Source organism: Oncorhynchus tshawytscha, linkage group LG16, assembly GCF_018296145.1.
Source record: "Oncorhynchus tshawytscha isolate Ot180627B linkage group LG16, Otsh_v2.0, whole genome shotgun sequence".
In the NCBI taxonomy this organism is placed as follows: Eukaryota; Metazoa; Chordata; class Actinopteri; order Salmoniformes; family Salmonidae; genus Oncorhynchus; species Oncorhynchus tshawytscha.
Window position 1 is genome coordinate 60,585,230 of NC_056444.1, and position 13,669 is coordinate 60,598,898.

At 39.6% G+C, this 13,669-nt stretch overlaps 1 protein-coding gene across 1 annotated transcript in view; it reads right to left on the reverse strand.

Moving 5' to 3' along the window:
• Positions 1 to 8,343, reverse strand: part of chl1a (cell adhesion molecule L1-like a) — a 147,629-nt gene extending 139,286 nt beyond the window's left edge. Inside the window, exon 1 of the mRNA XM_024375645.2 lies at positions 8,138 to 8,343. The gene's annotated coding sequence lies outside the window, so the exon portion shown is untranslated. The remainder of the gene's footprint in view (positions 1 to 8,137) is intronic.
• Positions 8,344 to 13,669: the final 5,326 nt, after the last annotated feature.

Genomic DNA, 13,669 nt, shown 5'->3' on the forward strand with positions numbered 1-13,669 from the left:
CATCGGACCCAGCTTTTCCAGCTGAATTTAAGAATCCACCACTTATTGTATGCCAACTGCCAGCTACAAAAGAAAATCAGCCAGGCTCTTTTACACCCTCTCCCAAATGGTAGCTATGGATGCAGACAGTGCAACAATATGATGAAGTGTGAATATTTCGGCAACCCACATACAGGAAAACGGTTCCAAATAAATTACATTATTACGTGCTCCACCACCCATGTTATCTAAATTATTAAAATGTCCATGTGGGCTGTGTTATGTAGGTAAAACCTCTCGTTCTCGCAAACAGAGAATGAATTAACATGGGATAATGACAGGGATTATCCAGTCGCAGTACATTTTAATGACCATTTTTACCTTTAGATTTTGTGGCACAGAGAAATTTAAGATATCAGACAGGGAGGTGATTTAAATAATACTCTGAGCAAAAGAGAATGTTTTGGGATTTTCACCCAGACATTATTTCAAAGGTCTTACATTATTTTTGTTGTAAATGTGAAAATGAATTAATGGCACTAAATTATTTCCTGATTTAAAAACTTGCTTTTCATTGTGGTTTTACAGACGTTTTGTTACTCACAAAAACATTTATTTCCCTCGCTCAACCTGAGGGAAGGCCTTGAGGCCTTGATACTTAATGCTTATTAAAGAGCTGTGATACTATCAAGAGCAGTGTGTGGGTTTCTTCTTTTTTCTCATCTTATTCAACTGTCACCATGCACCTGCAACAAAGATATCTCAGCTGTGCGAGTGCCTTTTGACTAATAAATATGTTGAAATGGAACCAAATTATCAGTTCCTGTCTCAGTACTTTTTAAATAGGTTATATGGTCTACTACGGTATAGGTTGAATGTGATAGTCTGCCTATAACGAGCCTGAGTAGGCCTATAACTCCAAATTGGAAATGGTTACTGCAATGCATTTCTGTTGAATATGGAAAAATCCACCCGCACTCAGCCCTGCCTCACCTACTCAGCCAATCAGGAGCCGCTAGTGTGTTGCGGCCATTTCATGCTGCATACTAAACAGTACATGCTAAATAGTATGCAACGATGAGTTAATGCATAACTATTCACCACCACCACCACCAAGTCAATACTTTGCAGCAATTACAGCTGCAACTCTCTTGGAGTATGTCTCTTTAAGCTTGGCACATCTAGCCACTGGGATTTTTGCCCATTCTTCAAGGGCAAAACTACTCCAGCTCCATCAAGTTGGATGGGTTCCACTGGTGTACAGCAATCTTTAACCCTTCCACACGTACCATCACACGGGTGTGATCGTTCTACAGTGGTCCCTGAAGTGTATGATCACACCCCGTGTGTTTAGAACACTCCTTTAGAATGCTCCTTTAGAACGGCCAGTTTCAAATGACGCAACAATCAGCATTTGAGCTGGCCACACTTTTTTCAGAAACGAGTTACACAAACACAGTCCTTACAAAGTTATGTCCAGAATGTGAGCAGTTTATTTTTGGATGCAATGTTCAGATATTCACAGAAGTATTTATAACATAACACAATCATCCTAACCAGAAAAATGTAGGCTACATTTGTCCTAGTGCTAACTGAGGAAAGATTGACCCAACACAAGCAGTCATATTTTCTAACTCTCGGCTGACAAACTACAATATGAATTAGCTAATAGCAATTACTATGTATAATTAATCACATCACGGGTGAGCTCACCATTGATCGAAATAACTAGGTAAAACACTTTATAGAAATTTAAAGTAAACCGACGATTAGTTTCAGCGCGCCGCCATCCATTTTTTCCTCACAAAAACCGAAGATAAGAGAAGAGGAGATGAGTTTTGGTCTGTTTATAGTATGCATGTTGAAGGGGTGTGTCATCTACCATCGTTCACATCCCACCATTAATTTCCGGAAGTCCTCAAAATAATTAGTGTACTCTTACTCACCTCATTGTTATAACATCTTCGGTCAAACAGACGCGAAACCCAGAATGCATTGTATGTCAACAAACATGCCGACACAGCTGGAATTAGCTTAGCTCATCATAATCAGTACAACCTTCAAAAAAGTATTTTACACACATAAATGTGCCCATTACAATCTGTGCAAGAATCCGAATGCATGATTTGTCACCTAGAATTGAAAACGTGAATAAAACAGTAAATACACAAATAATTGCAGCACAAAACATTTTCTGATAGTGATTTATTGATACAAGTGGCCATGCCAGCAGTCAACCACGTGACACCCACTCTGCGTCATTAAGTGTTGTTTATGTATGTAGCTAGTGAGTTAAGCTGTAGCATTAGCAATGTCTTTCAAAAGGAGACAACTCACAAATGTGGAAATTCTGGAGATTTTTTAAAATTCTGACAATGAGTCTGAGTATGAAAGTCAGGAATCAGATTCTGACAGTGAGTGAGGAGCTGCCCCCCAACCTTATAGCCATTGAGAACCCTGAATTTGAATTTCCCTTGTCCACTGACAAAGTACCAGGTCCCTTTGAAGATGCTGGTGGTGATCAGTCAGTCAGCTCCAAAGATGTCCAGCTCCAGTTATGATATTGGCAAATAATGTTTGTGGTTTCTGAAAGTACAGAATAAAGAGGAATTATTCATTAGAATACAATATAAGGTGATAGCAAAAAAAACAATACTACAATTAAGTACCATAATAAACACTGCTATAAAAAAAATAGTTTATTGCATTGACAAAATCACAGATTTGAGTTATAACAGTAAGAAACTAACTTTTGAGCTCCACAACGGGGGCAAAGCAGGGCAGAACAGAGCTATGCTGAATAGACCAAATAAACAAACCATTGCCATATTTTTTATTTATTTAACTAGGCAAGTCATTTAAGAACAAATTATTATTTATAATGATGGCGTATACCGGCCAAACTCGGACAAGGCTGGGAGAATTGTGCGCTGCACTATGGGACTCCCAATCACAGCCAGTGGTGATACAGCCTGGATTTGAACCAGAGTGTCTGTAGTGACGCCTGCACTGAGATGCAGTGCCATAGACAGCTGCGCCACTTGGGAGTCATAAGGCCAGGGTAGCTTCAAAATACAACACAAGCTAATAGTTCTCTGACACAACTAGCATTGTTTTACAGAGCTAATAGAATGTACCTATGTAAGCACGATTGACTATAACACCATAAAGGTTATACAATGTGTAACGTTACCTCACGTGTCCACGGTTATAAGGAATATATTATGATCTATACATACAGTGAGCTACAGCAGAAACGGCATATGGAAACTATTATAACGTAATAAGGCACTTACTTTGATAGAAGCGCAGCCTGGATTTGAACCTGGGAGTCTGTAGTGACGCCTTACACTGATGTGCTGTGCCTTTGACCGCTGCACCACTTGGGAGTCATAAGGCCATGTAGCTTTAAAATACAACACAAGATAATACTTCTGATGCAATTAGCATTGTTTTACAGAGCTAATAGAAGAATGTAGCTACATAAGCACGATTGACTATAACACCATTAAGGTTATAAAATGAGTAACGTTACCTCACGTGTCCGCGGTTATAAAGAATATACACAAATATATTATGCTCCATACATACAGTACGCTACAATAGAAATGTGGAATGGAAAATGGAAAATGTGAACACGTTTGCAGATCCTGTTCTGATGGGAGATGAGCAAATGTCTGCAGATGTGAACTGCACAAACAATTGTGAAGTGCTTGGGAATTTTGTCCGTGTCAGAAATGTCTCAAAAATGTAATTGTCCGCAAAAGTAAAAATGACTATTTTTATGTGAATGAATGAGGAGGCGGAACACACCTAAATTCAAACTGTTTTTAGAATAAAAACTTGTTCGAAAATCATTTGAAATTGAAGTTGAAACAGCCTATAAATATAAACAGGCTGCGTGCTTTAGTTTGAGGGCAGCGTGGATAAAATGTACTGTTATGTACCAATCACATTCTGGAATGCAGAGAACATTCTAACATCACGTGCATAAAAAAAAACTCACGCTGGGGCGACCATTAGAGATAGTTGGAACTCACGCATGAAAGGGTTAAATCATACCACATATTCTCAATTGGATTGAGGTGTGGGCTTTGACTAGGCCATTTCAAGACATTTAAATGTTTCCCCTTAAAACACTCGAGTGTTGCTTTAGCAGTATGCTTTGGGTCATTGTCCTGCTGGAAGGTGAACCTCCATCCCAGTCTCAAATCTCTGGAAGACTGAAACAGGTTTCCCTCAAATGTCCCTGTATTTAGCACCATCCATCATTCCTTAAATTCTGACCAGTTTCCCAGTCCCTGCCGATGAAAAACATCCCCACAGCATGATGCTGCCACCACCATGCTTCACTGTGGGGATGGTGTTCACTTGGTGATGAGAGGTGTTGGGTTTGCTCCATACATAGTATTTTCCTTGATGCCAAAAAGCTCAATTTTTGTCTCATCTGACTATAGTACCCCTTCTTCCATATGTTTGGGGAGTCTCCCACATGCCTTTTGGCAAACACCAAACGTGTTATTGTTTTCCTTTAAGCATTGGCTTTTTTTCTGGCCACTCTTCCGTAAAGCCCAGCTCTTTGGAGTGTACAGCTTGATGTGGTCCGATGGACAGATACTCCAATCTCTGCTGTGGAGCTTTGCAGCGCCTTCAGGGTTATCTTTGGTCTCTTTGCTGCCTCTCTGATTAATGCCCTCCTTGCCTGTTCTGTGAGTTTTGGTGGGTGGCCCTCTTGGCAGGTTTGTTGTGGTGCTATATTCTTTCCATTTTTTAAATAATGGATTTATTGCTGCTCCGTAGGATGTTCAAAGTTTCTGATATTTTTTTAGAACCCAACCCTGATCTGTACTTCGCAACTTTGTCCCTGACCTGTTTGGAGAGCTCCTTGGTCTTCATGGTGTCGCTTGCTTGGTGGTGCCCCTTGCTTAGTGGTGTTGCAGACTCTGGGGCCTTTCAGAACAGGTGTGTATATACACTGAGATCATGTGACAGAGCATGTGATACTTAAATAAAGTCCACCTGTGTGCAATCTAACTAATTATGTGACTTCTGAAGGTAATTGGTTGCACCAGATCTAATTTAGGGGCTTCATAGCAAAGGGGTGAATACATATGCACGCACCACTTTTCCTTTTTTTATTTTTTTGAAACAAGTAATTTTTTTCATTTCACTTCACCAATTTGGACTATTTTGTCCATTACATGAAATGCAGATAAAAATCCATTTAAATTACAGGTTGTAATGCAACAAAATAGGAAAAACGCCAAGGGGGATGAATAGTTTTGCAATGCAATGTAGCTAGCTGATAATTATGAAGTAAAATGTTTGCTTTGTGTATATCTTGTTTTGGTTCAGTGATTGGGGAGGTGCAGCGTGACGTAATACAGTAGGGGGAGCGTGAGTGCTTCTCAAATGTAATGTTTTATGTGTTCTCCACACTCTCGTTCTCACAAGAATGTACTCAAAAAAAACATCCTCGGAGAATGCACTTGGAGCATGAGTGGAGCATGGTAGTAGGCATATTGAGAACCACCCCATGATTTTTTTTGTTAGTGTTTATGCAACCTTCCCTTGTTTCAGAGTGATTTGAGCGACAACAACAAACCTGGGACACAAGCCCCCATTTTGTTACATTCCCCAATAAGAAACCAAAAAAACTTTGCTCCAAAGAAAAAGTTAACTAACAAATGAGCCACTGACAACCGAAATGAAACAGGTGGGGTTTTAAAATGGGTTCTGAAAGGCATCCATGGAGGGCCTACTGAGTGCTCACCAAGAAACTACAGTTGGTTTTAAAAAAAGATGCCCATCATGGATACTAACTGGATTTCTCTGATATCAGACCAACTAAAAGAAGAAGAAGAAAAAACACACCAACTTAGCTAGTGAAACCAAAATTGGGGGAAACAAATAAGGTAAAGGCTCTGTTAAACAACCTTAAACAGAGGTGTCGCTCTTCCAACATCTCTTTTTCCAACTGAAGCAATGGGCCAGTAGCCCCTACATATCAGCTGTGCTAGCACAGGTGCAACACATCCTGACCAACAAGGATGATTCCAATCAGTATGCCACACCCAAAGAGAAACAACTGCAAAAAATGCAATCAAGAGAAAAGTCTGTAACAGTGTTTGTGTGCAGATTTCTGTGTTTGCTGTGAATGAATGACAAGGAAAGGAACTGCGAGAGCATACCAACGTGTGAACTATGATAGAAGTTTGCAGGACAGGACTGGATGAAAATGAATTCCTATGTAGCAGTTTGGTGTGCTGTGCTGTAAATGTATTCATTGAACGCTGGCTCCAACATCACAGCACAGCGGGGAGTTTGAGTATCCCTGGATTCCCCAATTACCCCATAGCAGTCAAGTTGGGTCACAATGAAAGAGGCTCAAACCATTTCCCTGTATAAAGCTGCAGTGGACTGAATAGCCAAGCTTCAGAGGACCGACCATTGCCAATGCCCTGGGAAAACTCCTCTTATTCTCCTTCAGTTGAAGGAGATATAGAGAGAACACACAGCTTGAACACAGACCAGTGAGGGTTCCTCAGAGGAGGACCATCCTACTCAGTGAATTTCATGAAAATAAAAATATAGTAACACGTTAAAAAAAGTTATACTTTTTAGATTAAACTATACTAAATATATTCACGTCATCAAATAACTGATTTAAAACACACTGTTTTGCAATGAAGGTCTACAGTAGCCTCAACAGCACTCTCTGGGGTAGCACCATTGTGTAGACGGAGGACAGCTTTTTTCTGTCCTCCTCTGGGTACATTGGCTTCAATACAAAAACCTAGGAGGCTCATGGTTCTCACCCCCTTCCATAGACTTACACAGTAATTATGACAACTTCCGGAGGATGTCCTCCAACCTAAATAAAATGTGGTGAGTAGTTGACAAAGAGAGAGAACGACAATAGTTGAACAGTTTTTAACAAATGAAGGAATGCTATTTATGTTACCTAACTTGCAATTGCTATCCAACACTGGAACTCTTCCAAGTCAAGGTATGCTTTTGGTTTTATACATTTATTTCCAACGGGGCCCGCCAGTGTAACTGCTGAACTGCTTGCTGTACACTGTACTGCACGATTGTAGCGGGATTACTAACGCGTTAGTTCTAGTAGCTATGTTGACTATGACGTTAGCTAATATGATGACATTGACAATTATCTAGGCTGTGTGTAGCGGTTAGTGGTTAGTGGTTATGTGGTATGAAGGTTTTTTCGCCTTGTCACAGACTGCTGCTGTGTTGTGCACTGAAGTCCACAAGTGAAGGGTAACAGGTGAGAGGAGGAGAGGGCATAGATGCGAGAAGGAATTATACAATGAGCAAAGTGATAACGCTGTTTGTATCAGCCTACTATGAAAGTGAACTGTGTGTGCGTGGGTGATCAGGGGTGTAAGCAAACAGAATGAAACATGGGTGTAAGCAAACAGAATGAAACAGAGATAAACCTACCTGAATTTGTCCAATAGAAACTCTTGTTTGCAACTGTTTGGATTAATGATTACACCCTAGACCAGCTAAAATGCAGGCAAGAGTGTGCAAGGTGGTATTTAATTTTGAGTATCATGTAGTGGCCTAAACCTATTGATGTTACATTGAGCTGGATGAATGGAATATCATCCAACAAAACTTGTAATTTAAACACATAGTCCTATGAAGAGGGACAAAAGACAAAAAGTAGAAGAAGCCTTTAGGGGAGAACTTGCGCAAGAACAGTCCAAGTTAACGCAGATTTATGTGACACATTACATGTAAAAACCTGCCCAGAAAAAAAACAACATAAAAGTCAACCGACAACAGCTGTAAATCAGGATGGTTTCATACTCTGAATAAAGTCACTCGTGAGGACAGGCACGGGCAAAAGGAACTGTGCATTTTCCATGACAAATTTACACGTATCGTTATAATGCACGATCAACAGCAATATGGGTGTTGTTCGAACATATTCATGCTACACCATGTTCAGAAATAAAACCAAAAATAATACATCATCCGAACAGTTCTGTGAATGTGAAACTCGCATACAACACTTTCAGTCTGTGCAAAAAATCATATGCAGTATGACGACCGCCTTACGTATTATCTAGACATTAAAAGGATCACACTGACACTTCAATATAGACCATGCATGTTAAATAATACTTACCTTCGGAGTAAAAAGTAAATCCAACGTAAATGATGATTTGCATGTGGTGCTTCAATCAACTTTGGATGATAGCGAGCTCGCGCTCCCCCAGAGTTTAGCCCCATAAATCACTTTGCCGGTTGTCAAGAGAATGACCCAAACGTTTGCATAATTTATACATCGGAAACAAATGAATACAACTCCTTGTCATGCAAACTGTAGAGAAAAACTGCGATAATTGCGTTCAGCTTTTGGTTAGACAGAGTGATATACAGAATCATCACAGGTGAGGCCACCGTTGGTACCCACGTGATTAAATAATATACTGGTAAATATAAACTAATATTTAATGTATAGGCAGCTGGCAATATATTTCCCCCACCGCTGTGCAATGTGCCTGCGCACGGGGTGTTGAAAGCAATTTAGAAGCTTTCATTCAAATCCCAAAATCACATTGATCTGTCAAATTCGTTACTTGATTTCTGCCAAATTTAATATAATAGGTTAAATGAACCAAAACCCAATTTTTATCATACCAATCAAAAAAAGCACTTCAGGGTGATGAGTAACCTTGTCCTTGCCTGAGATGTAAAACATTTTGCTTGCTTCCAAAGCTATTGCCCAGGCTTTAGCTCAGCATGCTAATACAGTCTTGTGGTGTGCTGGAGACCAGGTTCAAACCCTGGATGGTCACACATGGCATACTGCATATTCAATAAAATAGATCTAAACTTCATTATAAATTCCAATTACATGTGTTATTGGTGATTATAGAGGACAATCATTGCTCAGTCAGGCATGCTATTGCCCTCTCCACATATCTAAAGACATTTCACATACTGGCTGGACATTTAATTTCTTCATCTAATCTCAACAAATACTGCAGTAACTTCAATTCACAGAGAATAATTGGAGGATGGCATTTGACAAAGGACACGCTTCTTACCAAATGATTGAGGTGGCACACGTTCTATGACAAATTATTTGACTTTGAATCGCAGAGAATAAGTCCATGGACAGAAAACTAGTTTTATAGGCTCCCACATTTTCAAACTCCATAGAATACAGTTTATTTTATGAATTGTGTCAATGACAGATAACTTTGTTTAATTCACAGGACTAAGCTCACTCGGAGCACAGAGGATGAAGAGATATTGTAAATATTACACAGATGTCACAGCTCTCTTTACCTAAGTTATAGCGACGTTATAGCCCTCCTATGTCAAATATATAATATGATGATGAGAGAGACTTACTACCCAACTTAATGTAGTGTTAGTCACATTCAATTAAACAGTTTTTACCACTCAGTACAGAATTAAAATCAACCCATGAAATCATCAAAATGGACCACCATGAACACAGGGCTTTAAAACTTTAAATATTATTTGGTGCATTATCAATATTAAATAGTCATTTTGTTAGCAAGGATGGGAATCTACTACTCATTTGTGTTTTTTTATTTATTTTTAAACTTGTATTGTTGAGGGACAGTGTCATGCATATACATGTATTTACCTGGAGTGATTGAGGGTGGAGCTATTACTAATTACTACAGGAGATTATCTGTACTTGAACTTGACCCATGTCCTCAGATATACACTTTGTTCTTCTATCCGCATCCCTGCCTCAGTGTGCTCTATGTTACAGACAGTGACAGTCGCAAAGAACTGTATAGAGGGAGACTGATACAAGGGGATACAGAGAGTAGGGGACGATGCTACTACAAGAAAATACTCTGGTGTTCTACTGCAGCATGTTTAACCTCTGAAAAGAGAGCGTTTACACATAGCCACAGGAAGTAGGGGTGCTGAGGGTGCTGCAGCAACCCCTGATAAATCAGAATTTTAAACCAAAACAAAAGTAGTGCACTGGGCATTTATTACTTGTGTATGGGCAGACCAAAATAGCCGTCAGCAGCGCGGGGATAAAAAAGTTATGGCAGGAAAAAACATTTTACCTTTGTACGGTGTTGTACCATCACAAGTACAGCTCTTCTGGTTTAAAGCTGACCTGTCATCCTTGAGGTAAAGCAAATAACTCAAATCATGTTCAAAATGAAAAGTGCGTATAGCATAGAATGTTTTGTTGTCATGGTGATGAAGCAAGGTTATGACCAACTTGATAGCCTTGCTTGCCAGGATGGAGAGCAAATGGGGAAATAGACTGTCTGGCTATGTGAGAATACCAACCAGACAACTGATTCTCCTGTAGTACAACTCTGCCCTCTAGTGATATCAGTTGTCTATAGACAGCTATACACCATTCAACTGTAAAACCCATTGTCATCATCAGGTATGGTTTTCGAGTGTCTCAAATTAGGAGCGCTGGTCCCCCGGTCCATTTATGATCATCTAAAAGGCAAACCTGATCCTAGATCAGCACTCTTACTCTAGGACACTTTATGAGTATGGGACCAGAGCATTTAATTGAAAAAATATAAGGCTTTGGTCATAATCACTGGCTCTGGAATGCTCTTGGTGAGCTCGATCCACTGAAAAAAAGACCATTCTGAAATCCTTACCTTTATAGAAATATAGTGTAACAACATGTAGACCCAGTGTGCAAAAAGGGCAAAAGTGATGTGACATAAGTGATTAGACATTAGCAAAAGTGATTAGACATTAGGTTACAGTAAAGTACTTGATTTTGTTGGTGCCAAAAAGACGGAAGTGACATTTTCAGTCAATTTGAAATGCTTTACTGTGGATATAGATACTTTTCTACCTGTTTCCTCCAGCATCTTCACAAGGTCCTTTGCTGTTGTTCTGGGATTGAATTGTATTCTTTGCACCAAAGTACGTTTATCTCTATGAGACAGAACGTGTCTCTTTCCTGAGCGGTACGACGTCTGTGTGGTCCCATGGTATTTATACTTGCGTACTATTGTTTGTACAGATGAACGTGGTACCTTCAGGCGTTTGGAAATTGCTCACAAGGATGAACCAGACTTGTGGAGGTCTACATTTTGTTTCTGAGGTCTTGGCTGATTTCTTTTGATTTTCCCATGATGTCATGCAAAGAGGCACTGAGTTTGAAGGTAGACCTTGAAATACATCCACAAGTACACCTCCAATTGACTCAAAAGAGTCAATTTAATGACTCCAACATAAGTGTACGTAAACTTCCGACTTCAACTGTAGCTTGGATAGTGCCTTCCAAAATAACTAATACATGGTCGTAGGCAGAGCTATATATAAACTATAATGACAGTTTGGCCGCAAGGGAATGAAATGCAACTTAGCTGCCTTTATCCAAAGTGATCCTTGTGGTAATTGAAACCACAACATTATTGTTATCATTACACTTATCCCAACTAAGTCACGAAGGACCAATTCTAATGGTCTGGCAGGGAATGGGAGGAACTACGGTCCTCCTAACGTTCGAACACACCAACGCGTTGCGCAAAATAGTACGCAGCATCATCTGGATATGTATGCAACAAAAGTTCAACATTCACCTTCTGCTACCATTTCTGTCAAGTCGCCTACACATACAGTTTTACACATACGTTTGATAAATCCAACATATGCACCACACAGAACGCCCTGCAACTGCCCCTGCAACGCAATGCTACAAGGCAAACATAGCGTTTCATTGGAAATTAATTAAATTCTGGTGTACCAAAATGCAAACCCTGTCGGTGTGATCGAAGCGTAAGTCTTCTACAGTACTCACTACAATCCACCAGAGGACACTGTTCTATTTCTCAGACCAGTGTCAAAGGAGAGGACATACAGTTTGACAATTGCTTACACATGATTTCTGAAACTCTGGCTCCTTTTCTATGTCTACACACAAAAAACCCAAACACACACAACATGCAAAGTGTCACACATCTCTTGCAAAACCAAACACTTAATTCAAAATTATTTTAATTCTTCTCAAAATTGTGTTTTTGCATCAAAACTACACACAAACTATCAAATGATTAGCTCTTATACATGCCAACTACACACGGATGTGGAAAATGTAAAACACTACTATCTTGTGTCTTTTGCGTGTTTAGTGTGCAGTGGACTCCAAGGCAGTTTGTCATAGCACTCACACGTACATGTACGTGCACAAATATATACAGTATGTATTATGCATATTCAGTATATATTTACACTATAAACAGAAATGAAAGGGGGGAAATAACATGTATTTCCTGCTCAAAACATTGTATTTTCATCCAGAATTCGGGATGAACAGTAACAGACAAAATAAATACGGTAGAAGATAAACAAATAGGCAGGGGAAGTAACATCTGGAGTAGCGTATGCAGCCCTGGCATGCCCCCTTGTCCCAGTCACCACAGGCCTCCTCCTTGTCCTTGTCCACACCCCCCTCTTCCTCTAACTCTCTCTCCAAAATGGGCCTCCATTGTTGTCCAAACCAAGACAGCCAACCTGAAGCCTGTATTTATAGTGCTCAAGCTCTGATTTCTAAGCGAATAAATTAGCTATAAGTGTTTTCACACGTGAGCTCTGGGTGTAGGTAATCGGTAAAGGAGTGTGGCATTTTGAAAGGCAGTGTTTCCCAAACAAATCACAAGATCTGTTACTTTTTTTTAATACTTTGTTCTTATTGTAGGAACACAAAGAAAGTACAAATAATGTCAAATAAAAGAACAACAAAAAAAAGATCTGTCAGTTACAGTGTACTTCATGCCTTCATCATCATATCATCATATTAGTTACATTGACATCTTTGAATTAGTCCTTTTCCAAGTACGAAACCCATTTTTCCCCAGTATTCTTGACCTCTCTCCTGTTGAGTTCTTAAAGCAAAGGTCATACGCTCCATGTGGTGTATTTCTTCTACAACGTCTATCCATTGTGTCACTGTGGAAGGGTCTTTTTGTAGCCATTTCCTAGTGATAGCCTTTTTACTGGCTGCCAGTAGGACCTTCAAGAGGTATTTTTCTCTATTGTGTAAGTTATCCGGTATTTCACCCATGTACAAAGAAATGAATGTTTGTTCTATGTCAAATCCCATTATTTTTCCAATGTTAGATCTTATTTCTCCCCAATAAGTTTCGATTGCGGGGCAAGTCCAAAAGATATGAAAGTGGTCCGCCCTCAATAGACCGCATTCTCTCCAACAAGGGTGTAGTGAGCCAGTCTGTTTTGATTTCAGTTTAGGTGTTATGAATTCTCTCCAGAATTCTCTCCATGACCTTGAGTTGGTGGAGCTTTGTTGAGTCTCTAATATGTTCAACCATGTTCCATCAGTTAAGTTCAGTCAATGTTAAGTTCCTCCTCCCATTTCTTTTTAATATAGTTCGTAGAATGTTTCTTTGAGGCTTGAATACCCAAGTAGAGATTTTTGTTACTCTCCAAGTTGTATGCGTTAGTGAATACTTGGATTAATTTTGGAGGTGCTCGAGGTTCAGTCACTTTTATCTCCCTTAAGAAATAGTGTCGAACTTGTAGGTATCTGTAAAAAATCTTGTTTATCCAAGCCATGTTTTTTTAACTTAGGTCCTGGAAGTTATCTAGGTTCCCATTCCTTATAATTGTACTGAATGATGTGATGCCTTTCTGCATCCATTGTTTAAACCTGCTGTCC